The sequence below is a fragment of the Lycorma delicatula genome, chromosome 3 (assembly GCF_047948215.1).
Source record: "Lycorma delicatula isolate Av1 chromosome 3, ASM4794821v1, whole genome shotgun sequence".
NCBI lineage: Eukaryota > Metazoa > Arthropoda > Insecta > Hemiptera > Fulgoridae > Lycorma > Lycorma delicatula.
Window position 1 is genome coordinate 220,110,578 of NC_134457.1, and position 27,535 is coordinate 220,138,112.

At 30.4% G+C, this 27,535-nt stretch overlaps 1 pseudogene; it reads left to right on the forward strand.

Moving 5' to 3' along the window:
• The first annotated feature begins 646 nt into the window (after positions 1–646).
• On the forward strand, positions 647–27,535 carry LOC142322439 (26S proteasome regulatory subunit 8-like; annotated as a pseudogene).

The following is a 27,535-nucleotide window of genomic DNA, read 5'->3' on the forward strand; positions in this document are numbered from 1 at the left end:
AATATTTTTTGAATATCAGTTTAATACGTGAAAGTGGTGAAAATGAAGGGCATTTTCTTTCTTTTTCTGTTTATCCTCTGGAATCACCATAAGGTATTACTTCAGAGAGTGATAAGTATGAATTTAAACGAAGTGTACAGTTTTGTACAGTTTCAGATCGATCGTTCCTGATATGTGTGGTTAACTGAAACCCAACCACCAAAGAACAGTATCCACTATCTAATATTAATATCCGTATAAAAGTAAATGCCTTTAGTGTGATTTGAACCGTAGAACTCTAAATTTTGTAATCAGCTGATTTATAAGATGACGAGTTCACCACTAGACCAACACGGTGGGTTAAAATAAAGCACCTTCGATTTAGTGAACGTTTCGGTTCGGTACGAACTGTTTTGTTCATAACAATCAGCTTTAAATAAAAACTACCGGTGTTTAATTTGCCTTAAATTATATGTATAAAAATTGTAAAAAAATATTTTTGTCGTTTGGTATAAATTATGTCAAATTATTTTATGTTTCTACTTTATGAAATGATTGTGCATATAATTCTGTGTATGATATTCACATTTAATGATTAAACTAAAAAATATTCTTAATACCACAAAGTTTAGAAAATATATTTTTTATTCCATTAAATGTGTAAGTAAATTTTTAACTGCGTTCAATGTATAACTTGTGTGATTTATCCAATTTAGATGGCAGTGTATAAGAACTATTTTACGTTAGTGGACAGTGAAATAAGCAAAAATGACTCAAACTAATTTTGAGGTAAAAAGTTTTTGATTTATTTAACAAAATTAATTTAAATTAAAAAAAAAAATTATTACTCATAATTTCTTATTTTATGTTATTTGTCTGAAGGGGTTAGTAAATATAGTTCTGAAATGTAATGCAGAACATAACCTAATCAGTATGAGAAGTTTTTTGTTTAGATATTTATTATATATGTTGCAGGTGTGATCCTGTTTTTTCCTGCCCTGATACCTGTTTCCTTCAAGTCCGATTCACATTTTTAAAGACTTTTTTGTATTTCTTTGAACGACTTTCGTGGTTTTATTTATATTTTTTATAATGCCGAAAAGAAAATGGAATGAAACGTTTGGTTTGGTACTGTCTGCTTATATGTTTTAATTTTTCCATAAATGTTAATAATTTATTAACGTATGTAATATGATTGTTAAAATTGTATTAATAATACAATTATGTTTTTTAATCTAGTACTAAAATACGCATTATTTGACGTGAGAATTCAGAATAGGAAAGACAAAATAAAAAAATGTATGATAATGATTAGCATTTTTTTTTTAAATATGCTGGTTTTAGCTTTGATCTTTCTAGAAAGTGGATTTAATTTCTGAAAGATATGCAATTTATATAATTACTTTGATAAACATCCCATATGTAAATGAAAATACTGTAGCTCATTAATCTGCTAATTATTGTAATTAAAAAATTCATCATGTTATTGACAACAAAAAGATAGTAAAATTGAAAAACTATGGTAGTGCAGCACTTTTTTTCTAGTTTATTAACATGATTGTAAAGACTTATGCCAAGATTATTGATTGCTGAATGCACATCCTCTTTCTAAATAATTACCTCCCTTTTACTTTGTAAAAAATGTATTACTGCTACTACAGTTTTGCTCTTCTATCACCTGTTACTTTGGTAAAACACAAATTTGTGCTTATGTCAACCACAAAGAAAAATATTTATGGATTGTTGAAACTTTTTTACGATGTTCTATTTAATCACTTAATTACTGTTACTTATTTCTGTTTTTGGGTACTTATCAGTTATATCTGCTCGTCACGTACTATCGTTTAAAATCAAAGTTTTAATCAAACCGTTTCTTATATGGCACCACTGAAACGCCGTACTGAAGTAAGAAAATAAGTATTCATTCATTATATTTATTATTTTATTTATCTATTTTCTTATTTCTATATAGTGTTTCAGTACGCCATCTAAGAACTAACTACAGTTTTACCCTGTTGGAACAAAATATTGTGGTGGGCAGATAACCGATACGTACCTGTTTTTGTATGGTGTAGTTGGAATTTTTTTTTTATTGTTACTTGTTTTGGGCCTTGTGTGTGGGGCTTAAGAATATGGTTTCATTGATGCAATTTCATTTTTGTTACAAGTGGTTATGGTTGTAGGGAGATACGGTCACCATAGATCCCGTATCAAAAATTTACTCAATGAGTAGAATAATTTTTTTTACATGATTTAATCTCTTATTAGACTTAAAATTTTTGATTATTTTTGTGTGCTGTTTGACCCTAAACTAAGAGGATAAGGGAAAAAGTTAACAGTTTTTGGGTCATGAAAATTCCCTATTGGTTTATTTCCTTTTAATTAGTAGTCGGCCGAGGCAGCAAATTCCCTTCACCAGTCAGAGTTATATATCTCTGCCAAAAATTTCTTTGCCAGGATTTTTATTTCATTCACTAGTGTTGTACCCCCTCCTTTTAATGCTTGCCTTTAAATGTTTACTAATTTATGAAACATTCTTACTCTATAAAAGCCTGTTAATTATAATTTTTTTCAATTATAGGTCCCCTCAAACTTAAGTTTTAAACTTGTTAATTGTCATTAAATTTTAAACTCATTAAAATGCTTATATATTTGCTTAGAATTTTATCTCATTTGTGTTTTATAATGGAATTTTCAAGCGTGAATTGTTATTTAAAGAAATAGAAGAATTTTGTTATTTGGGAAGTAGAATTACTAAAGATGGACGAAGCAGGAGCGATATAAAATGCTGAATAGCATGTTTGGAGTGTCGCTTTATATGGAAGTGAAACTTGGACGATCGGAGTATCTGAGAAGAAAAGATTAGAAGCTTTTGAAATGTGGTGCTATAGGAGAATGTTAAAAATCAGATGGGTGGATAAAGTGACAAATGAAGAGGTATTGCGGCAAATAGATGAAGAAAGAAGCATTTGGAAAAATATAGTTAAAAGAAGAGACAGACTTATAGGCCACATATTAAGGCATCCTGGAATAGTCGCTTTAATATTGGAAGGACAGGTAGAAGGAAAAAATTGTGTAGGCAGGCCACGTTTGGAATATGTAAAACAAATTGTTAGGGATGTAGGATGTAGAGGGTATACTGAAATGAAACGACGAGAATAGTCATTGAACTAAGAGGGTAAATATTATTGTTTTATGGGCTGAGGTCAAGTACTTTTTTATAACACCTTATATTTTAAAAAATCTGGTTATAATTTCACTTTTCTATGTGAAATCATAATCAGAAATGCATCCATAATATTTTTTTTTTTACATAAATACACATGTATAGGAAAAATTGACTTGTTTAAAATATTAAGTGCTGTGTTTTAACTATATTAAAATGTATGCTACAGCTTATTTCACATTCTGTAAGTTATTGTTTGCTACTGGAAGATATTTACTCTGATATCATGTTACCCAAAAAGAAATCCAGTACGGCAGAATTGCTGTAATGGATTTCTTTTGCAGTCGATTTAAAGAGCCTTAAAAAAGAGTCTATTACTTCATGTGGGGTTTACTTCTTTGGATTACTTTTTGTTTTAAACAAACTGGAAATTATGTTTAGGTTATACTTTTGTCAGGTTTTTGTCTTGAGTACATATATCTTTGGAAAATGTCTTCAAGATTATATGAAATAAATTTTTGTGTCTGTTTTTGCTGAAAAAAAGCTAAATGGATGAAGAACATTTGCATGTGGTTTTAATTTGGTCTCTTTTTTCATTGTTTAACTTTTGGTCTGTTAACTTTTTAAAATAACTGCTACAAAAAGGAAGGGATTGTTTTTTTAATTTTTTTTTTATAAGCTATTGTTTATTAGATTAGAGAAAATTTGTATTATGTTAAGTGATATAATCATAATGGTTTTAAGTTTTTAAGTGACACAAGTTGGAGATAATATTGAATATAATATATGAATATGATAAAATATGAATATTGGAAGGACAGGTAGAAGGGAAAAATTGTGTAGGCAGGCCATGTTTGGAATATGTAAAACAAATTGTTAGGGATGTAGGATGTAGAGGGTATACTGAAATGAAATGACTAGCACTAGATAGCGAATCTTGGAGAGCTGCATCAAACCAGTCAAATGACTGAAGACAAAAAAAAAGTGAGATAATTTCTTATGAACATGCCATTCTTAAGAATAACAAGTTTCCATGCCAGGCTTAATAGAGCAGGTGATAATTGGCTTTCTGTTATTTTCTTCACCGAGCCAAATATATTGTTGCATATCAAATTAACTAAAAAATGATATTCAGCCCTGCCGTTCATACGGCAGGGATTGACTGTAGTGTAGTATAATCATTGCTTTCAGAGAACGCGATTAGTTTTGGCCAAAATGAGAGAGTAAAAGGTTTGTTTTTTAAGTAGTTGATATATTAACAATTCTGTCAGATTAGCAGTTTTGTTTTCTTTGATATTTTCAATAGAAATTAAATTTACTTCAAATAAAGAATTTTATGGGAAAATATGTGAACGGTTGCTAAGAAAGTTTTACATTTGGATATAGATTACATTGTAATGAAATATATATAGTTTTGTTTTATCAGTCTGTAGACAATGCTTTATGATTTTACATAATTGTTTTGGATATTTCTGTATAACTGTTAAATTTGATAATTTATTTTCCTATTATTTTGCTTTCATTGTTAATTGTATGTATATAAAATTTTTTTTAATAGGCATATTATTTGTTTTGTTATTAAACATTCTATACTGAAGATGTAATTCGATTAATAACTAGATTTATTTATCTATTTAAATAATTTCCATTATCTGTAATATATTGCATTATATTAATCTTAATATACAAAATAAATGTGGGGACTTTAGATTCCCATAAGGTAATTGCTTTAACAAAAAAAAAAAAGTGATTAACATTAGTTTAAATAATAAGCTTTGATGATATTTCAAAATGACCCAAATATAAGTGAGTGAAATAGTTTTCAAAACTAAAAAAAATTTAAATTTTATTACATATTTATAGATAAAGTAATCTCCATGGTTATTTTTGGTACTAATTGGTGTAATAGTAATAATAATAATATTATTAATCTAATTAAAATGTAGTGTAAATTTTTTTTTTGTTATACATTCAAAATTTTCAGGAAAATTTTATCTTCACATTATTATTTTGATTAGCTTGTATAAAAATGGGTGTTTGTATGACAAAATTAGATGAACATAAACACATACAACAAAATAATAATAATAACAACAATAATAATAATAATAGTAATAATAATGAAAATAATAGTGACTGTGAAGATGATGAAAATTTGTATTTTGGTTACACCCTGTTAAATGAGTTACATGATTGGGTGTTTAAATCTGGTGCTCATCGTTGCACATTTTTGGTATTATTAAAAAATGTTTTAGTCTTTTGATGTTCTTAAAAATTATTAATTTTTAGATTGTACGTAAAAAATTTGAGATCACGTTTGAAATATTAAATAGGAATGATCAATTATCATCTGTAAGAGAATGGTTTATAATAATAGTAAAGCATGCTGATCAGTTCCGATGTTATCATAAAGGAAGTTTGTATTTGAATGAACATAAATTCTCACCTGGTGTTCTGCCTGGCGGTTGGTCCCTTACACCATCACTGTCTCCATTTTGTCTTTTGTTTTTTCTGATCATATTTATTATCTTCATCCTTCTTTTCCATTCTACTATTCTTCCAATCCTTTAATTCTTTTCATACTTCTGGAAATCTGAATCAGAAGCTATTTTAACTGTGGAACATTCAACGGAAGCGACGGCCATCATTCCATAATGAAGAGAATTATTGTTAGGATCTTTATTATAGTGATTTTCCATCATCTTCTGTTTTCTAATACCATCGGCTTATAGAAGAAGCTCCTTCACTTTTGAGGACAGTTTCTCACCCCCTGGACAATAGTGCTCTGTACGCACCACTGCTCATCCACCATCATAGAAGGTCGTCAACATTTGCAATGAAAGGAACTCCTTATACTGGGAGTAACTTGGTCCCTTCATTCTTACCATTTGTATATACAAGCAGTTGTTAATATATAAAATTGTTGTTCCTTCTACTATGGGGAAATGAAATCAAGATTTTATCCCAACTTTCTATCGATTACTTGATATATGCCTTAACTATTGTATTAATACTGTAATATAATTATTTTAAATTTTGTTTTGTTTTCATAGTAAATTATTGAATTTGAAAAAAATGATGTGTTACTTTTTGAAATTCTTATTTATTCATTTAACATTTTATTTATGTAGATGGAAGTTGATGATAAACCTGGCAAAGGTGAAGGTTTTCGACCGTATTACATAACTAAAATAGAAGAATTACAACTAATTGTTGCTGAAAAAAGCCAAAATTTACGACGTCTTCAAGCACAGCGAAATGAACTTAATGCTAAAGGTATATACGTATTAACTCATTATTTTTTATTACTTTTTATGTGATAAATTTCTATTATTTTCTATTAAATTAAAATTATTTTTCTGTTATAATTATGAATATTTACTTTTGTATGTGTAATGAATAGATTGTTTGAAAAGATACATTTTTGTATCAATTGATATAAAAATGATATTTTTATAGGAGTGAAGCTTGTTTTTATGTGTTTATTTATTTTGTTGAAATTTATCTTAAAAAAATGTATAGTTATTAGAGAATGTTGTAAATCGAACTATGTTAAAAAGAGAATTTAACCTTCACCTCAAGTTCAAGAGATAAAAATTATTTCAGGTGATTTAATAGAAATTTAGTAATTTAAATAGAGAGTTATAAGATAGACATTTTAAACTGTGTTACAATAATTGAATTTCTTTTTAAAATAATTTTTTATAGAAGTGTATTAATATAATTTTTTTAATAATGCATATTGTATCTTGTGCCTTATATTTGTAGTTTGTGAGAGAAGCTGCTCCAAAATTGTGTTTATTACTTTTAAATATCTGTTCTTAAAAACTTCAAATTTTACACAAAAGTGAAACTAGTGGGATTTAATATGCGCTTCAATAATTCAGGTAATTCTAAAAATTGAATGAGATAAATTATTTTGTTTAATTTTTAAATGTAAGAACAAATTTCATACAAAAAAACATTTAAATATAATTTTACCTGGTTTTTTTAAATAACATGCTTCAGATACTGTCATTTTGATGTAGGCACTTTAATATGATACATAGTTTACCCATCACTCTGTATACCCACTTTTGAAACTACATAGTGTTTCAAAATGAATATCAAGGTCTTAAAGCTATGTAGCATTTTTCAAGTTTCACGTTCGTTGATCAATTATACATGAAACAAAAGAGCAACTCAGCAACAGTTTTAGCTATGCTAAAATTCATAATCTGTTTCCTTTACCTTCCACTTGAAAGCAATAATAGCAAAGATGGTGACCCTGTCCAATAGAAAGGATTGTGTGTTTTGCGATTTGCAAAGAGTGGATCTGTAATTATGTTTTACGTGTGTTCCGTTTGAAGTTCTGTTGTGATCTTCCAGGTTACAATAACATTTATATGAGTATATGGTATAAGCAGTTTGAAACCACTGGCTGTATTTGTAATCAAAACGGAATGTTTTACATGCCATTCTTTTTGTGGAAGCAAGTGAATCTGGAATGAACTTTATCGATACGCTAAAAATATGGCTCTTTTCTCAACTGCATACGAACCACAGAACTTTATTTGGCAACAAAATGGTGCACCTCCTCACTGGTATAATGCTATATGTGATTGGTTGAATGAAATTCTCCTTGACTGCTGGATTGGTCGCTTGTTTGGCGTGGCCAAACAAGATGGCAGGGCTTATTTGGTGTGGCCTCCACGTTCACCTGGTCTGACCCCATGAAATTTTTTTTTAGGGGTTTATAAAGGATAAAGTGTATGTGCCACTATTACTGACTGATCTACCTGACTTGAGACATAGGACTGAAGCACTTGTTGCAATTACTCCAGAGCTTATTTAAGTATGGAATGAACTCCTATCGGCTGGATGTGTGCTGGGTTGGATTGGTAAATTGGATTGGTGCTTACATTGATCACTTACAGGAAAGCCTGTTTGAGTTGCTCTCTCATTTAATTTATAATTTATCAGTGTAAGTAAAACTTAATAAATATTACATAACTTTAAAACTTTGATATTCATTTAGAAACACACAATATTTTTATGTTTTTCCTGTAGTCATTATTTCAACCCCAACATTTTTTTCCAAAAAAGTATAAGATATATATAAGGTTTCATATTCCACCAGAGGAAGAAAATGCATAGTGAAGGATAAGTGACCTGCATGATGTTCCTAAATTAAGAGATAATATGGTTAGGAAAAAATTCTGCAAAGTTGACTTGGAAACTCATACATATGACCATTAATTACAGTAAACAATTTTGTTGATGCAATTTTTTGATGAATTTTGTTAAGAATGGAGTGGTGGAAAATCTGAATTGATTTATACGATGATAATATTAATGATGATGATGTAGATCCTTTATATACAAAATACTAAAATATTACAAAATTATTTTTAAGTTTGTCAAAAAATGTATTTGTTTGTGTTATACTTACAAATGTGTACCTCCAGCTAATTTACCTGGTAAGGCCTACTTGTATGAATTCAGAGAAGAATTTCCAAACTTTTTCTCTTATGTTACCATCCCACTTTTAACCTTATTTGGACTGCCATCATGCTCATGCGACTGCAGTAAACTGTCCGCATAGACTTATTGTCGCATAAACTCATTTTTAGAACTTTATCGTTAGAGTACTATTCACATGTTAATACGACTAACATAATTTTTTAACTGACGTGTACTGCACTCTATTGTCTCTAAAAAGAACTATTTGCACTATCAATAGGTTGCAGCTAACAGCTGGAAATAGAGAGAATATTGCAATATTTTCGAATCATGTTACTAGCATTCTAGAAGCGTATTAGCCTATATTGAGATACACGTGTTAATTTTTGTGTTTTATTTTGTGGATTTTTTTCATTTGAAATTAGAATTGGAGTTTCAGATTCAGTTTCTGTTTGTTGTTGATTACTATTATTAGAAGTTGGTGCAGTTTCATTACCAATAAACACACCGAACAAACTTCACTAACCTCACTTTCAGACATGTTTTTTGATCTTCAAAAGTATCACTAGAACATTCACTTTCACATTCATTACCTGATCTTTCATTTAGCAAAATTTCAATTATTTCAATCGTATTACATTAATTGCGTGTTGTAAACATAATGAAAAGAAATCTGGACACGAATGTAATGAATTTACCATGTTTACTAATAAAGTTTTTAACCTAGTCTGTGGATGAAGTAGGATTTACAGTATGTTAGTCCTGAAAAGTTTAACTGCTATTAATATAAGCAGTGGCTGAAGTGTAATGCACAGTTGCTCATAACTTGCAAATGAAAAGAGGTTGTCAAATGAAACAAATATGGAATAAAAATACACTTACTTAGGTTTATTTTTCCACTTAGCCACAATCTTATAGCTACACATATCACCTGATGATGAATCAGTTTTTTCATTGTCGATGAAAAGGGCTCTTTGGCAATCATTACTTCATCCACGAAATCTTCACTGTGTCCTTTAGTATCCTTAATGTAACTTTAATTATGGAAAGAACTGAAAATTGCAGGGCACCAATTCTGCTGAATATGGAGGCTGTAGAAGAGATTTAAATTTCATCTTCACAAAATTCTTGGTGGTGCATGTGATTTAGATGGCTGAGGATTATTTTTACAAAATTATCGGCCTCACGGATTGTCAGTCGTGACACATATGTCTCCTAAGATGTTTTAGTGTCTCTGCATCAAACAGAATTTACAGACAACCTGGTTCCCACCAGGTCTGTCAGGAATATGTGTTTAGAATCCCAGAACACTGTCAAGAGATTTTTTTTGAGGGTAGTGTTTTGATTTTTTTTATTATGAGAACCATAGTGCCTGTATTTCATGTTCTGCTGTTTTTCTTCTTACAGTTTTATCTTATACATTACTGAAAAGGAGTCATTTTCCCTTTTCACGATAACATTTCAGGATCTGTTTTCAAATATTCCTTTCCTTGTTGTTTGTTCTTTTCTTTGAAAATGCGTGGTCTCCATCACAAACAGATTTTATTGTAACCAATCTGGTTGATATGCCTATCCAAGTAGCTTTACTACCCATCGGGTTGGTCTATTGGTAAACTTGTCATTGCAAAACAGCTAATTTTGAAGTTGGGAGTTCTATGTTTCAAATCCTATTAAAGGCATTTACTTTTATGTATATTTGAATACTAGATTGTGGATACCGGTGTTCTTTGGTAGTTGGGTTTCAATTAACCACAAATTTCAGGAATGGTCCACCTGAGACTGTACAGGACTACACTTCATTTATATTCATACATATCATCCTCTGAAGTAATACCTTACTGTGGTTCTGGAGGCTAAACAGAAAAAGAGAAAAAAAAGTTGCATTAGCGTGTGATGTGACGAGTCATTTTGAATCTATTTATTCATCACCTTTTTTTGATCATCATTCACAGAATCCGGTCAATCAGTGTGATGTTCATTCACAGTACTCATTTTATTGGCTTCTGGTGATGCACAAAATGTTATTGCCCACCAAATTATAGTATTTCGATCAACACTTTATGTGTACAGAATAGTACAAGAGTAACACATTATGTATATCAATATTATGGTTCAATAATATTACCTGCAATTGAAAAAACCTGTCACTTCCAGGAAACATATACTGTAACAAAGGACTTAATGTTAAATATAGTAACTTAGTGGTTCTATTGCACTTACTCCAAGTTTTTTCATATTTTTTCTGTCTCAAATAATAGCTACTCCAGTATGATAGCTATCACCAGCATTTGAAAAACCTCAGTCGGTTCCAGGAAACATAAACAAAGGACATATAAACAAATGTAGTAACTTACTGGTTCTATTACACTTTCACTTCTCATGTTTTTTCTCATTCTTATATGATAGCCACTCCATTTAACTTATTTTATAAATTTTAAATTAAATTAATTTTTGTTTCAGTACGTGAAGAATTACAGTTGTTACACGAGCAAGGATCTTATGTAGGCGAAGTCGTTAAACTGATGGATAAGAAAAAAGTTTTAGTTAAAGTACATCCAGAAGGTTAATTTGTTGTCGATCTCGATAAAAATATTGATATCAACGATGTTACACCTAATTCAAGAGTCGCATTACGAAATGAATCATATACTCTGCATAAAATATTACCGAACAAGGTCAGTATTTTTTCTTATCGATTAACATTCAGCGTACGGTTTTGTAGATGAACAGTGAAAAATATTTCTTATGTGCAGTAGATTTTTAATGAAATTGAGTTTTACAACTTTGATGATATTAAGTTTGACATTAATGATTACATCAATCCCTTTTGTGTAGCATTTAGAATTATTCAGAATGAAAGCAGGAATATTTTCCACATACTTTAAAAATATACTGCAAACAGAATAGATTCTACTCTATTCTAAACACATTTAACTGAGTAATAAACTTTGTGGGTATATTTCAAGATGTGGCTAGTCTTGTTTCTTAAATAGGTGATGGTAGGTAATAATAGGTAAACAGGAAATGATTATTAACATATTCTATTGATTAACTAAAAATTCTAATTGAAAAATTTAACTAGAAATTAAAAAAAAAAAAAATAGTTTCTTGATCCAAAATATTTATATTCTTTCACCAAAATTTCAAACAATAAAATATCATGTTTACTATTTTTGATATTTTAAAGTAGTTTTTGTGAAGAAGTATTTACACAAACCTTATAATGAGCTTGTACTTACACAGATTTAAACTATATATATACAGGGTCATTCACGGGAACTGGATGTTTTTAAAATAATCATAAAAAATTGAATATTTACTTTAAAAAAGTTTTATTGGTACTGAAACACTTGTTAAATCAAAGCATTTGTTACTTACTCATGAACGAAAAATTATGTTCGGCAAGTGATGTCCATTTTGGGCAATACATTGTTGTAGCTTTTCATGGTAATTGGCCTCAATGAATTGCGATCTTTAGGTCCTCCAATGTACGCAGTTTATTGCCGTACACACGCGATTTCAGAAACCCCCACAGAAAAAAATCACACCTACTCAAGTCGGGGGACCGAGGGGGCCAAGGAATGTCGCCAAATCTGGAAACGATCCGTCCCGGAAACAAGTTATGGAGAACGGCCATCGTCGCCCTCGCTGTGTGCGCTGTAGCTCCATCCTGCTGGAATAACACATTTTGAAAATCGATTCCCCGGTTTCGTAATTCGGGGATGAAAAACGTATTCAACATCGCAACGTAACAATCGGCTGTTACAGTTACGGCAGCATCATTTTCTTCAAAAAAATACGGTCCAATAACACTGACCTTTCCTATTGCACACCAGACTGTCACCTTTGGGCTATGAAGTGGTCTCTCATGAAGCTGATGTGGGTTTCTTTCTGCCCGATACCGGCAATTCTGTTTGTTGACGAAGCCATTCAGATGAAAACGGGCTTCGTCACTCATTAACAATAAAAAATTTTCATTTTCTTCAAAAATGGTAAGCGTTTGTTGACAAAATTGTAATCGCTGTGTGAAATCTTGCTCTAACTGCTGCACAACGGCTATCTTGTAAGGATGGAAATGCAGGTCTGTGTGCAGAATTCGTCTTACCATAGTTGTGCTCATTTAAAGGGCTGCTGAATGTCTCTGAATAGAGCGGCGTGGGCTTCTGACGATGGCTTCCCTTACTCGTTTGATGTTCTCCAGAGTGCTAGCAGTTCGTCGGGCACCCGGTGGCTTTTTCTTCAATATTGAACTGCTTGTTCGAAGGTTGTTTACCCGTCGCAATATTGTGTTACGAGAAGGGACACTTGCATTACAGTGGATATTAAACTGATGGCGGATATCTTGCTGAACAGCAGTTACGGATTTGTCATTTCGCACAAAACTGTCATACGCGTACAGGCGTTGGTCTAGCGTCCACGGCTCCATCTCAACGACTAAAATGTAAATGCTATGAACAAAGGAAACGTCAGACACCAGCCACATAAAACTTTCCAATATCATACATGGCTCAGGAACAAGTAGCTGTCTGTTATATATAGACGTTTGCTGTACACAAAAATTTTAAATACAGTATTACGTTTGATTATTGTACGGAAAAAAACAACACTTTGAATAGAACTACAGTATTGCATATTTATTGAAATAAATTTTTTTTAAAATAAATAAATAAAATAGTTACTAATGAAACCAACTGTGTAAAATTTCAAGTTTTTTTTTTTATCGTTTTTCTGAAAATAAAACTAATACTGTACTTCTATAATCAACCAATAAAATTACTGTACTATAAAACAATAAAATATGATATACACTACAAAAATATTAATCAAAATACATGTACAAAAAAATAATGTAAAAATCAAAATAAAACAAATATGAATACATACAATTTATTTATACGTAGATGGTTTAAAATAGCTGTCTATTTTAGTTTAAAGTAAGTCCTGGTACGTATTTTTTTCAATAAGTGACTGCACTTTTGATATTAAAATAATGTCTTCTGATAATCTTTTTCATAAAAAATATTGCTTTAATTTTCTAACCTCTTCTCTAGCTTTGTTACACATGGTGGTAAATCCAGGTTCATCATCATTCATTTTGGAAGTAATCAATTCTTAGGCAGCAACAAGATCACGGATGTCAGTGAATAATGTCCTCTTTGTTGAGCATGTCATCAATATTGGCTAGTCTGTAGTTTCCAAATGGTTCAATAAGTTCTTGTAATTTACTTTGTTCCACACAATTTTTGTTTGTTTCAGTAAGATTTTCAATGTTAGAATTGAAGTTAGTTTGTGGAGGTTTAATACTGGCTTTTATGAAACAATTTCTCACTAACACGAATCCATAAAACTGCTTCCAGCTCCGCTAATGCTTTTAGAAAGCTCATCAGCATCCATGACTACATTCATTGTTGACAATAAGTCCTGTAACACCTTTTTTCTGTACTAAATTTTAAAGTTCTGATAGATCCCCTGATCAGGTGATTGACGTTAAAAACCGTTCCATCATTATGTTCCTAGTCATCCAAGATTTTTTGAATATCGTTCAGTTTCCACTGAATTTATGTTTACGCCCTTAAAACATAATGGTTTTGCAGCTTTACCGATTTTTAAAGGTTTTTCAAATTCACCAGATATATTCACAGCCAACATAAAAGTTTGTCTTTCTTTTGATTTCTTTCCTACTGTACATTTTTCCTCTTTCAAACACTTTGTTTTACTGGATAAAGCCCAGAGAAGAAATCAGTCTCATCACAATTAAAAATGTTTCTTTCATTATAACTCGTGCATATTTCATTTAACTTTTTCTTCCACCCAGACACCAAATTCCTATCTAGAGCCCCAGCTTCACCACAAACATTTATTAATGAAACATTGTCTGATTCAGAATTTATCTAACAACCTCCGATGCTCTAAACTCATTGTAGCAGAGTTCTTTAGCAATTTTTAGGGCTATCTCACATATCAAAAGCAAGTAAGTCAAATTGTCAACCTGACATTTTTGGAAATGCACATTAGCTTAACTGATTTTCAGTTCAGACTTAGGATATCAAGTTTGCTTTTTAGATATCGCCTATCTTAGTTTTTCCAACATCAAAACGTTTAGCCATAGCACGCACATGAGTTTTTTTTTTATAGACATTTATAACAGCTACTTTTTATTTTAATGTCAAGTGTTTACATTTTTGAGAGGTGTTAACTCTCAAAATGGTTGTAATGATTTTTATACAATACACAAAATTGAACGTACAGTAAATGTATGCATAGAAAATGTACTAAAATTAAAAAAATACAGTATAGTATACCGTAACAAAAATATTACACGTGTTTAATGTACACTAAATGTATGTACTTAATGTATACTTGCAATGTACAATACACTTTCAGTAACTGACGTTAAATCATGCTGGATGATGAATTGATTGAAATCATAACATCAGCTGTATGGGAAGATCAGCTCTTTTCAGCTCAGTGGGAAACAATACAATTCACAATATGTAAACAAATTAGTCAAACTAAGTATAAAATGAAACAAGAGAAATTAACAATTTTTTAGTTCTGCTGTCTCTTTTTCAAAACTGAACAGTTTTTAGGTAAATTCATTGTTCGTGTCTGTTATTGAGAAGTATTTTATCTACTAATACCACTATAAAAATACCGGGGAATTTAAAAGCGTCTGGTATTATGAGGAGTCCATTATTAGGAAGTTTCTTCGAATGTATATATATATATATATATAAAACAAACCAACTAAAGCTATGAGATTACAGTCACGTGTAGTTTTAAATTAACTAATTATTATGATAGGCAATGTTAAACATTGACTGATACAATCAACTCTTAACTCACAGTTATCAAAGAGTGATATTGTGAAAAAATAATTGAGTATAATAGTTCCCAAAAAATTCATGAGATGACCCAAGTGACCAAAATGTAGAATTAAACTGTGAAATTTGATGTCGAAACAACATATGCCTCTTTTACCCACTTGGAAAAGAGCATCAATAAACTCTCTTGAAAGCTGTCTCTGCCTGCTCTTGTTAGTTAGTAATGAAAGTTATGCAATTCTCACATTGTAATAGTGTTGTGAGGGTCACTGTTTTGTTGTAACTCAAAAAACATTAAAAAAACTTTTTTTCAGGTTGATCCATTGGTCTCATTGATGATGGTAGAAAAAGTTCCGGATTCAACATATGAAATGGTCGGTGGTCTTGATAAACAGATTAAAGAAATCAAGGAGGTTATTGAGTTGCCAGTTAAACATCCAGAATTATTTGATGTGCTTGGTATTGCACAACCTAAAGGTGTATTATTATATGGTCCTCCTGGTACAGGTAACTAAATAATAAATATCATTATATTTTAGTTAATAGTACGTTTTATCTTTGGATTAATATGTGATATACAGGATGATTCAGGAGGAAAGGTGAATGATTTGTAAACTGATTCTAGAGCTTGAAGCGAGGAAAAAAGTTGATACAAACATTTGTTATCAAGTTACGACCAGCTATAAAAATTTTTCCCGGATTTCAGTTCCCCCCTCCCTATGGTGAAATGAGGTCATACTGAAATTTCTAAGATATTATATAAGGGGGTAAACTAGATGGTTTCTTATGGTTTTTGACCTGAAAAATTGAATAAAATAGGTCTCAAAACTGTATTTCCTGTAGTTTTCATGATCTCCAACATAAGATTAGAAAAATCTGGTGATGAAAAACAATTTTTTTTTTTAGGTTTTAAATATAACAATACTAAATAACTTGATTCTCAAAAATAATTAAACACAATCAAAATTATTATATTATGTCAGAAACTACTAACCACCTAACATTTATTATTAATGCGTTATGATAACATTGAGTAGTATTCATATTAATTTCGAAGCATTCAGTTAGTTTGCCAACCTAATTTTTCAAAGGTCTAAATTTATTGTATTAAAAACACAGCTGTTTATAATTTTTACTGATTCATAATGTTTTTCTGTTAAGTTTTATTCTGTTTTGATTTTAATGATAAAAGGTGATTTTTTTTTTTGTTTTTCATAGACTTTATTACATCAGTTTTCTCAGAATTAAATCCTCTACAAGTTTTGATAATAAAATTTACAAAAGTTATTGTACTTCAAACCTTAAAAATATGTTTTTGTCATCAAATTTTTCTGTTTTACTTTGGTTATCATGAAAACTACAGGAGATATATTAAGGATATGCAAGTTAATTAAGATTAATATAGGATATGTAAGATACAAGGTGTGATCAAAAAATACGGTGAATAATTTTTTATTAAAAAAAATAATAAGGTTACATAGAATTCAATTTAATCTCCTTCAAAGTACTGTCCTTGGCTAGCAATGCACTTATCCCAACGTTGACTCCATGACTGGAGGCACTTCTGGAAGGCGTCTTTCAGAAGGGCTTTCAGCTGCTCGGTCGTGGCCCTCTCAATGTCAGCAATGGTGTCAAAACGTTTTCCTTTAAGCACAGTTTTAATTTTTGGGAATAGCCAAAAGTCACATGGTGCTAAATCCGGTGCGTATGGCGGATGTGGACAGACAGGAACACTTTTTTCGGCCAAAAACTCGCGAATGAGAAGCGAGGTGTGACACGGCGCGTTGTCGTGGTGAAGAAGGAAGCCATTGGTCCATTTTTCTGGTCACTTTCTTCGTATGTCGTTTCGCTTTGAACGCTTTTATGGATCTACGAGATGTTAAGGTCTTCCGATAGCTCACGAATAGTCATTCGCCTGTTTGAACGGACCATTGTTTCCACTTTTTGCACATTTTCAGCTGTTTTTGAGGTTACTGGACGTCCCGCACACTGCTCGTCTTCAACAGACTCATTTCCGTTTTTAAATCGGTCATACCACTTGTACACATCTTCAAAGTTACCACATTATCGCCGTACACCGATTCTAACATTTCATGAGCTTCTTTGGCACTTTTGCAGCTTAATGTTAATGCGTTGTTCAAAATCCGTGTTGGCGACAGACACGATAAACACAACCTCACTCTAGCGGCTCTGGCAGCTGACTGGCAACCTCGAACGTATTACAACTTGTCCCTGCCTGTCTCAGTTGATCACGCTGTTGGACAAATTACAGCATATGGATATAGCGTCGGCAGTTGCCGCTATAAAAATTCATTTACCGTATTTTTTTATCACACCTCGTATATTAAGGATCTTTTTTTTATTTTTCAGATCAGAAAACATTAGAAATCATAAAGTTTATCCTTATAAAATGCCTTAAAAATTTCAGTATGAACTCATTTCACCAGGAGAACTGAAATCTGGGCAAAATTTTTTGCTAGTCATTACTTGATGAAGCATTTTCGAACATACATTTGTATGGACTTTTTTCCTTATTACAAGCTCTGCAGTCAGCATCCAAATTAATTATTTCCCTTTCCTTCATAATCACTCTATATATACTCTATATACTCTGGTATTCCCGATAAGATTTCTATTGTACATATTAAAAATCATTGTCCTAGTAAAAATTGTCTTGATTAGAGGAAACTCTTCTGCAGATTGATTGTCCCCTTTCTTTACCATCTTCCTATTCTTTTTCAGCTCTTCTTCCTTGGACAGATAGTTTTATTAATCACCTGTCTGAGATAGGAGATAATGAATTGTAATCGGGTCATATAGCCTCATTGAGGAATAGAAATAAATGTAAATGATATAAAAATATGAAATGTATAATTGCCATTATAAAGTATATAGTAGCCGCTATTAAATAATAGAAAAGTCTACGTAATTATTTCAACTTATTTTATATTTAAATATGATTTGGCCATTAAGCACCACTGAATATTAATTAAAAAAGCAGATTATATTGTTTTAAAAATTTTTCTAAAATAGTTTTTGTTATTGAATATATCAGTCACTTATTACTTTCCTAGCTATGCCGGCCTCCGTGGCTCAAGTGAAAACATCTCAGCCTTTCATATGGCAGTCCCAGGTTTGAATCCCGGTCAGACACTTTCACACGCTACAAAATTGTCATTTCATCTCATCCTCTGAAGCGATACCTAATGGAGGTACCGGAGGCTAAAAAAAAAAAATTACTCTTGCACCTGTAGCTATATGTTGTGTTACTGTAGAGCAGCTAATTAATAAGCTAATAAGCAGCTAAAAAATAATGGGAAAGTATGTCGATAAAGTTAAAAAAGTATGTAAAGAAGTTTATATTTTTTTAACTTTTGTGCCTTAAGGAGATATTAAAAGATTGTTTTAACAAAAAAAAATGTAGATTTAAATAAATTGTAAATAATCTCAGAAAAAAATTTATTCCAGTGCTCTCAAGTCTAAAAAATCTATTTTTGCCAAAAGAATGTTTGTGCTTATGCATGAATGTTGTCCTGTATTTGATCTTATAGCTCTGGACTATGTCGATCATTTTTCTTCAAATTTGGTAGACAGGTTCCAAAAATTTTTCAAAATTTAGAAAAAGGGGTGGGGATGTTTGGCCAAAATAAAATTTCAAATCTCTATTATTGGGCACTTAGAGAAAATATTTTCTTAGAACAGTTTTTTATTGAATCAGAAATAACCAAAGATTTCTTAGTATTTTCACTCCTTCCCAAAAAATGACTTTATACATTTTAATTTTTTTATCTATATCTATATCTATATCTTGCTTCAAAAAAGGAGTTAATGACTGATTTTGTGTATATATTTTCTTCATCAATAGGTCTTCAGACTACTACTTTAAATATTACTTGTATCTGTTTTGTCTCCAGAACCACCATAACGTATTACTTCAGAGGATGAATGGGGATGATATGTATGAACGTAAATGAAGTGCAGTCTTGTACAGTCTCAGGTCGACCATTCCTGCTTAATTGAAACCCAACCACCAAAGAACAGCAGTATCCACAATCTAGTATTCAAATCCGTATAAAAGTAACTGCTTTTACTAGGATTTGAACCTTAGAACTCTCGACTTCGAAATCAGCTGATTTAAATAGGTCTTCAGACTACTATTTAAATATTTTTTACTCATTCCACTTCAGTGGTCTGAAGTAACAAATGTTTAATTTAAAAAAAAAATTAAGGTTTATTTTAAATTAAAATTTTTCTTGATAGACTTTACTCTTTAGTATTTCCTGAAAAAAAAAAAATTGGGCAAAAATTTTTACTCTCCTCTTAGAATATTACAACTTCATTTATTTAGAACTACGATTCTACCATTGAATTTTTTAAACTTATTTTCACTACTTAAGGCTTTTCTGTCAAATTTATTTTACCTGAATGGTTCCCCTTGAGTATAGGAGCCCCAAAGTGAAAGAAAAAGCTTTTTCACAATTTCAAATTTTAATATTTAAAATGTATTTTGTTAAACAGCTATATTTTTTTAATTTTATTATAATTTATTTAAAATCAATTTAGCGAATATTTTAATCATTAAAAAGTCTCATGATGCATGAGTTCCCAAATTTTTATATAAGGCAAAAACATATTTTTCGAAAGTGTAGTTCTAATTTATTAATATTAAAAATTTTTGTTATCCCATTATTTTATTGAGCTTCTTGGTTTCAGTAATTAAAATTTGAAGATTTACATATAATCAAAGAATAATTTTTTATTTATCGAGTATAGAAGTAATCAGTATTTTGTAATTATTATTTTGTGTTTCATAAAATTAGAAATAAAGTTTTTTTTCATAAAAATTTGTAAAAAAAGATTCATAATATTGGTTATTGTTTTTCAATAAAAAAGAATTATTCTATCAGAAAGATACAACAAATAGAGCTTAAAATTATCGAATTGAAAAAATGAATTTAATAACTTGACCGACATAGCCCAGGAACATTATGCGATTTATTGCTGGCATTTTTAAAAATAAGAATCATTTTATTATAAACTGTAACTGTATAATAATAACTGTATTATAAACTTATAACTGTAACTTAAAATCTTTCCTTTTTTACTATGAAAAAACCTTAAAATAATCTTTCAGTATTTTTGAGATTAGGACAGAAAGCTTGACGATTTCCAAGCTGAAACATTTGAACACGTCTTACCAAATCAGCGGATTTGGAAGTCGAGAGTTCCAGTGTTCAAATCCTAGTAAAGCCAGTTATTTTTACACGGATTTGAATACTAGATCATGGATACCGGTGTTCTTTGGTGGTTGGGTTTCAATTAACCATACATCTCAGGAATGGTCGAACTGAGAATGTACAAGACTACACTTCATTTACACTCATACATATCATCCTCTGAAAAATTATCTTAGCGGTAGTTAGCAGAGGCTAAACAGGAAAAAGAAACAAGAAAGAAGCTGAAAAATTTGATAAATGTCACTATGAGTATTTATGTGTTTTCCATTTAAAAATGATTTTTATTTCAAGAAAAGATGAAATCACATTGCACCTCAAAGGATTGTCACTTGTCAAAACATTTGCAGTTTTTCTGGTGTACTTCAAATAATGTGAGGATCTAGCATCTCCTTAGTAAGCAAGCTATACCTTTAACAGTTGTGTTTATCAAAATGGAAAGATTTAGGGAAAATTCATCAGTTTCTTCAAATATGTATCCTGTATTATTAAATATTTTTTTCTAATGTATATATCGACAACAGTTTTCAACTCTTTGGTAATGATAGCCGAGTATTAAATCTTGTTTCATCATGAACAGTTTATCCATACATTTTACTTTGTTTATCATGCTTTTGGTTTTGCATTTAAAAAACAAGTCATCGATCATGTCTTGCAATCTGTAGGATTGATGATCAGTTGACATATTTAATAAATTCTACTGAATAATATTGTCTAATGCATCTAAGTTGTAATTAAATGACTATTGGATGTAATTTTAAGACATTTTAATCGCAAATTTACATTCCTAAGTGTCAGCTTTTGTTAATGTATGTAAACCGTTCTTATTTTAAAAATGATTCTTGTGTGTGTTATGAATATATTTTTTTTTCCCGTATTTATTTGTTTATGCATTTATATAGGTAAAACTTTATTAGCAAAAGCTGTTGCACATCATACTGAGTGTACATTTATCAGAGTTTATGGTTCTGAATTGGTACAAAAATTTATTGGAGAGGGTTCACGTATGGTCAGAGAATTATTCGTAATGGCAAGGTAAGCTATTATATAATGTTATTCTTATTATAAGGCATGTTGTTAAACTAAGGTCTCCTGAGATAAAAAACAAAACTGAAAAATATGAAGAAACGTACTTATAAGAACTACATTTATTTATTACTTTTCTATATAGCCGCCTTTAATTTCAATATATTTTCTGATTTGTTGTATACAGCCTGGCATTATGATGCAAAATTTTTTTCATTATTCTTTGTACTTGTTAATCTCAACAGACCGTTCAGAATACTCAGCACCATTTATGCTCATTTGGCCAACTTAAAAATAATTAACCGCTTATAACCTGTTGTAGTCAACAAACCCAACCAGCATAATATTTACTTGTTTTGCTTTATTTTGTGAAGTGGCTTTCTCTTTCAGAAAGTAATGTTTGTTCACATAAAATTCTTTGTTGTTTATTTTTCACAAATCGCATTATTTAATCAAATTAAATGACTGCTAAGTTACGAATGTATCTTACTGAAACTTTATGTATACTCATAACAGAGATGAAGAAAACTATGAAAGACCTTACTGATGACTATGAAAAGCACCATCTGGTGACTCTGCACGAACTTATACCCGTTGTGTATAAAATGAAAAGTTGTGTTAAAAGAAAATCGTTGAATTTGATGAAGTGTCAAATATTTATATTGCTCTTAATGAATATTTTACCCGTTTTTCTATCTTTGAGCAGTTTTATGTCGAGTAGGCATTTCTAATGATAAAACAATCATATTTATAGTAATGCAGAAATAACATTTATGGTGCTGTGCTATTAAATGATAATATATTTTACTTAGAATGTTAACCGTCAATTCTCTATTTTCTTCTTCTTTTTCATGGTGTTTTATGCCCATCTTGGTTTGATTTTTTTTTTCTTTTCAGTACAATGCTTCAACAATCCCTTATCATTATTTACTGCCATTATATACAGTCTCTTTGGAAATAAAATTATTATTTAAGTATTAAAGTGTTGTGCAGAATTGCTTTGTAATGAAAGGAAACATGTTACTTAGATAAATATGTCTTGTGTATGTAAATGAGAAGGTATAAAAGGATTAATTAAAACCTATTTGAATGTGACCACATGTCTAATGATTGCATTCCCTCAACACCATAGTTGTTAATTTAAAAATTTATTAATTCTTTTTTTTTGTTATTTATCAAATAGAGAACATGCACCATATATTATCTTTATGGATGAAATAGATTCGATCGGTTCATCGAGAATTGAGTCTGCTAGCGGAAGCGATTCTGAAGTTCAGCGTACTATGTTGGAATTGTTGAATCAGTTGGATGGTTTCGAAGCGACTAAGAATATTAAGGTATAAAAATAATGCTATTTTTAATTTTATTAGTTAAAAGAGTGTTGATGTGATTTGTAATTTACGAAGCTTTCAGTTATCTGTGACAGAGTGGTGGTGTCTCATTCTTTTATCCTGAAGGTCCTGGGTTTTGATCAGGCATGACATTTTTCACGTGCTACAAAACTTTCATTCCACATTTCCATGCATAAGTTTTTGAGATATGATAAATTTTTTCTTAACCCCCAAAAAATTATAATTTATTTAATTATCCTGGACTCGTGATTTATTATCGTTGTATATAATATTCTTTGTATCTTTGATAATATTTATAAAAAACAAAATTTAAAATCTAAACGTAGAAACCTACAAATAAATCACACAGCGTTAGTAATATCTATATAAAATACTCTTACACTAATAGTATTATTGAAAATTTAATTAATGTCTATAATGATGAAAAATATAAAACCCAAAATTTTATATATATGTTTATATGTAACAGTACAGAGAAATAAAATGAATCTTAAGATAATTATTTCAAAAAAATAATTATGTGTATGAGGTCTGTTCAGAGAATAACCGAACATTTTTAATTACATGCCACATGCCAACAGAGATATTTATTGAGATACGGTTGGCAGCACTGTGTTCTCCATAACCTTATGCTCTGTAACCACATGTTCTTAGATTGTTGATATCTTGTTTAGTTTTTTGTTATTGTTATTTGAGTGCATCATGTTGAAGTGCTAGTAGCAATTTTTATAATGTGCGATTTTCAGGAACAACATAAAATTTTGCGTGAACTGGAGAAAACTTTTACAGAAATGATTCAACTTTTGAAACAAGCTTATGAGATTCTTTGTCATATACGATGTTATGGATGGTTTTTAATGGTTTAAAAGTGGTCGTCAATCGATTGACTATGACTCTTGACCAGGAAGGCTCTCTACTTCAACTGCATCGTATCATGCCGTGACATTTTAACTGAAAAATTGAGCGTGCATCTAGTCGCAGCAAAGTTTGTTCCTTGTTTGTTGACCGAACAGCAGAAAGAACATCGAGTGGATGTTTGTCAACTTCTTGAACAAGCCGATGACAATGAAACATTCATGCAAAGGATCGATCATAATGGGAAACGATAGCTGGGTTTAAGACTACAACATTGAGAGACAAAGTTCAGTCATCAAAAAATCCCGCATTACAAAAATCACTAACACTTGCACTCAAATAACAATAACACAAAAACTAAACGAGATATCAACAATCGGAGAACATGTGGTCACAGAATATGTGGTACAGAGTAGTTATAGAGTTCTTTAGGACTGTCTTGGTGTTTTTTATAAGATTAGTTGTGGAATATTGGAGATTTAGAATTTACAACTTAATTAGGTCTAAAAATAACAGGAAATAATTTGATGTTGAATTATATTTTTTGTAATTTTTTCAGGTTATAATGGCTACAAATCGTATCGACATATTAGATCCAGCTTTGTTGCGACCAGGTCGTATTGATGGTAAAATAGAATTTCCTCCACCAAATGAAGAAGCTCGTCTTGATATTTTGCGTATCCACTCTCGCAAAATGAATTTAACACGTGGTATCAATTTACGTAAAATTGCTGAACTAATGCCTGGCGCATCTGGTGCTGAAGTTAAGGTATGTTTCGTTTTTGTTTTTTTTCAGGATTTATTAAAACAGGCAATTGTTAGAACATATTTTCAAAATATCAATTGTTTATCCATAATGTAAAAGTTACTTTCACTGTGGTTTTTTTTTAAATTTTATACAGTGAAGTAACTTTCATTTCCCACTACTGCTGGTGGAGTGCTAATAGTGCATGTTATGGAGTTGGGATCCCATTTTGTAGCAGATGTCTTGCCATTTCAGTTAACGTATTTTAAAAATGGTGTGTTATAGTTACAAAACTTGAGAAGTTTTGTCAGACTTCAAAAAGTGTATTGTCATGATGCTAAAGAAAGCAGGAGAAGATAAATGTGAAGAATAGGACAATTAGCTTGACTACTCGTGCATCAAAAATGTTAACTAGAATTGTAGTTATGGAAAAGAGAAATGTTTGAAGTGGAAAAGTGTTTCTAACACTTCTCCATTCTCCTGTCAATTCTTCAGTAAGAATTGTAGTTAACACTTTTGATGCATGAGTAGTTAAGCTAAGAAGACCAATTTGGTTTCAGAAAAAGTATAGGGACAAGGGAAGTAACTTTAGCATTCAGATTAATAGTAGAAGGAAGATTAAAGAATAAAAAACCGATATAGATGGCATTTATTGACTTAGAAAAGGCATTTGATAACATAGACTGGAATAAAATGTTAAGCATTTAAAAAAATGTAGGGTTCAAGTATAGAGATACAAGAACAATCACTAACATTTACAGGAACCAAACTGCAACAGTAATTATCAAAGAGCATAAGAAAGAAGCAATAATAAAAAAGGGAGTCAGACAAGAATGTTCCTTACCACCGTTAATTTTAAATATTTACATAAAACTAGCAGTTAATGGTGTTAAGGAACAGTTTAGATCTGGAGTAACAGTGAAAGGTGAAAAGATAAAAATGCTACGATTTGCTGATGATATAGTAATGCTAGCCGAGAGTTGTTTATGCCAGAACAAAACAAAAGTAGTGAAATGTAGTAGAAATAAAGTAGATGGACTGCTGAATATAAAAATAGGATGAGTAAAGACTATGGAAGTAAAACAGTTTTGTTATTTGTGAAGTAGAATTACTAAAGATGGATGAAGCAGGAGTGATATAAAATGCTGAATAGTACAGGTGAAATAAGCTTTCAGTCAGAAATATAATTTGTTTACGTAAAAAATTAATTTAAACATCAAGAAAGCATTTTTTTGAAATGTGGTGCTATAGAGAACATTAAAAATCAGATGGGTGGATAAAGTGACAAATGAAGAGCTTTTGCGGCAAATCAATGAAGAAAGTGCATTTGGAAAAATATAGCTAAAAGAAGAGACAGACTTATAAGGCCACATCTTAAGGCATCCTGAAATAGTCACTTTGATATTGGAGGGACAGGTAGATGGGAAAAATTGTGCAGGCAGGCAACATTTGGAATATGTGTCAGGGATGTAGGATGTAGGGGGTATACCAAAATGAAATGACTGGCACTAGTTAAGGAATGAAACAACAAGGTTGAATCAAACCAGTCAAATGGCTTAAGACAAAAAAAAAATTTTAATGTTGATTCTGTTATCAACGTAGTGATTATTACATGTCACGGAACTCAATAAGAAGATAATTCAATTATGGGTGTCCAATTTTAGAGCTATCTGTTCAGCTTTGAAGAAGAAACCTCCAGGTAGGCCATGAAGTGTTCAAACACCCAAAAATATTGAAGCAGTTATTCAATCTCCAGCTCTTAAACACGCTGCTTCGTTAACAAATTTCTGATCATACTATAAGTAGAATTTACAATTTCATGTTTACAAAAAGATGATCATGCAGCATTTAAATGAATACGGCTGGATTAACCGTAATGCTTCTTGCCAGATATTCTGGAAAATGTTCCAGTGAACTCAATTGTGCTGTTGTCACCTATTTTCATTTATTGGGTTGTGTTAAACAATTCTTTCGATTCTGTGCTGTGAGTTGTCTAACTTCATTTTACATTTGTATAATTCATAACACAAGACCTCACGATAAATTAGCTCGATTTAAACTCTGCGAGATTGAAACCTCTTCAAAACAGAATTCTTACTCGGTCCCGTCAGATTCAGTTTTGGGGGGGGTAGGTTTTACTATGTGTATTTTACATATACAGAAAAAATATATATAAATACAAAATATATGTATATTTTTTTATTTTACGTATTCATCAAAATTTATGTAGATTTTTTTCATTCATTCAAGTTACTAAACATATTAACATAAAAATCCTAAACATACATTCAACACATTTATACCTAATTCTATATGATCCTAAACATAATTGATTAAGTAATCCTATATATGTAGGTAATATATAAAATTGGATTTTTCTGTATTTATTTTTGTGATACTCTTCTCCCACAAAAAAAAATATATGTATTACTCTAATTGAACTTTGTTTAATTTTGTATATTTTTGTTATTAATAGGGTGTATGTACTGAAGCTGGTATGTATGCGTTACGAGAACGTAGAGTGCATGTAACTCAAGAAGATTTTGAAATGGCAGTAGCTAAAGTAATGCAGAAGGATTCAGAAAAAAATATGTCAATAAAAAAACTTTGGAAATAATTTTTTATTATTGTTATTTTTGTTTTATTATTAAATTTTTTAATGTATAATTTAAATAATAAATAGATTAAACTGGATAATTTGTGTATTAAATCAGTGTGTATGTATATATATGTATGTGTATTGTGTGTATGTATATATACACACAAACACTTTCATACAAATATACAGATGATTTATTTGATTTAAATTACGTAAGAAGGTTATACATTATTATTATTTGAGTAATGTAATTGTTATAAAAATTGTAATCGATTACTTTAATATTACATTAAGAATAAAATGTTTATGTGAA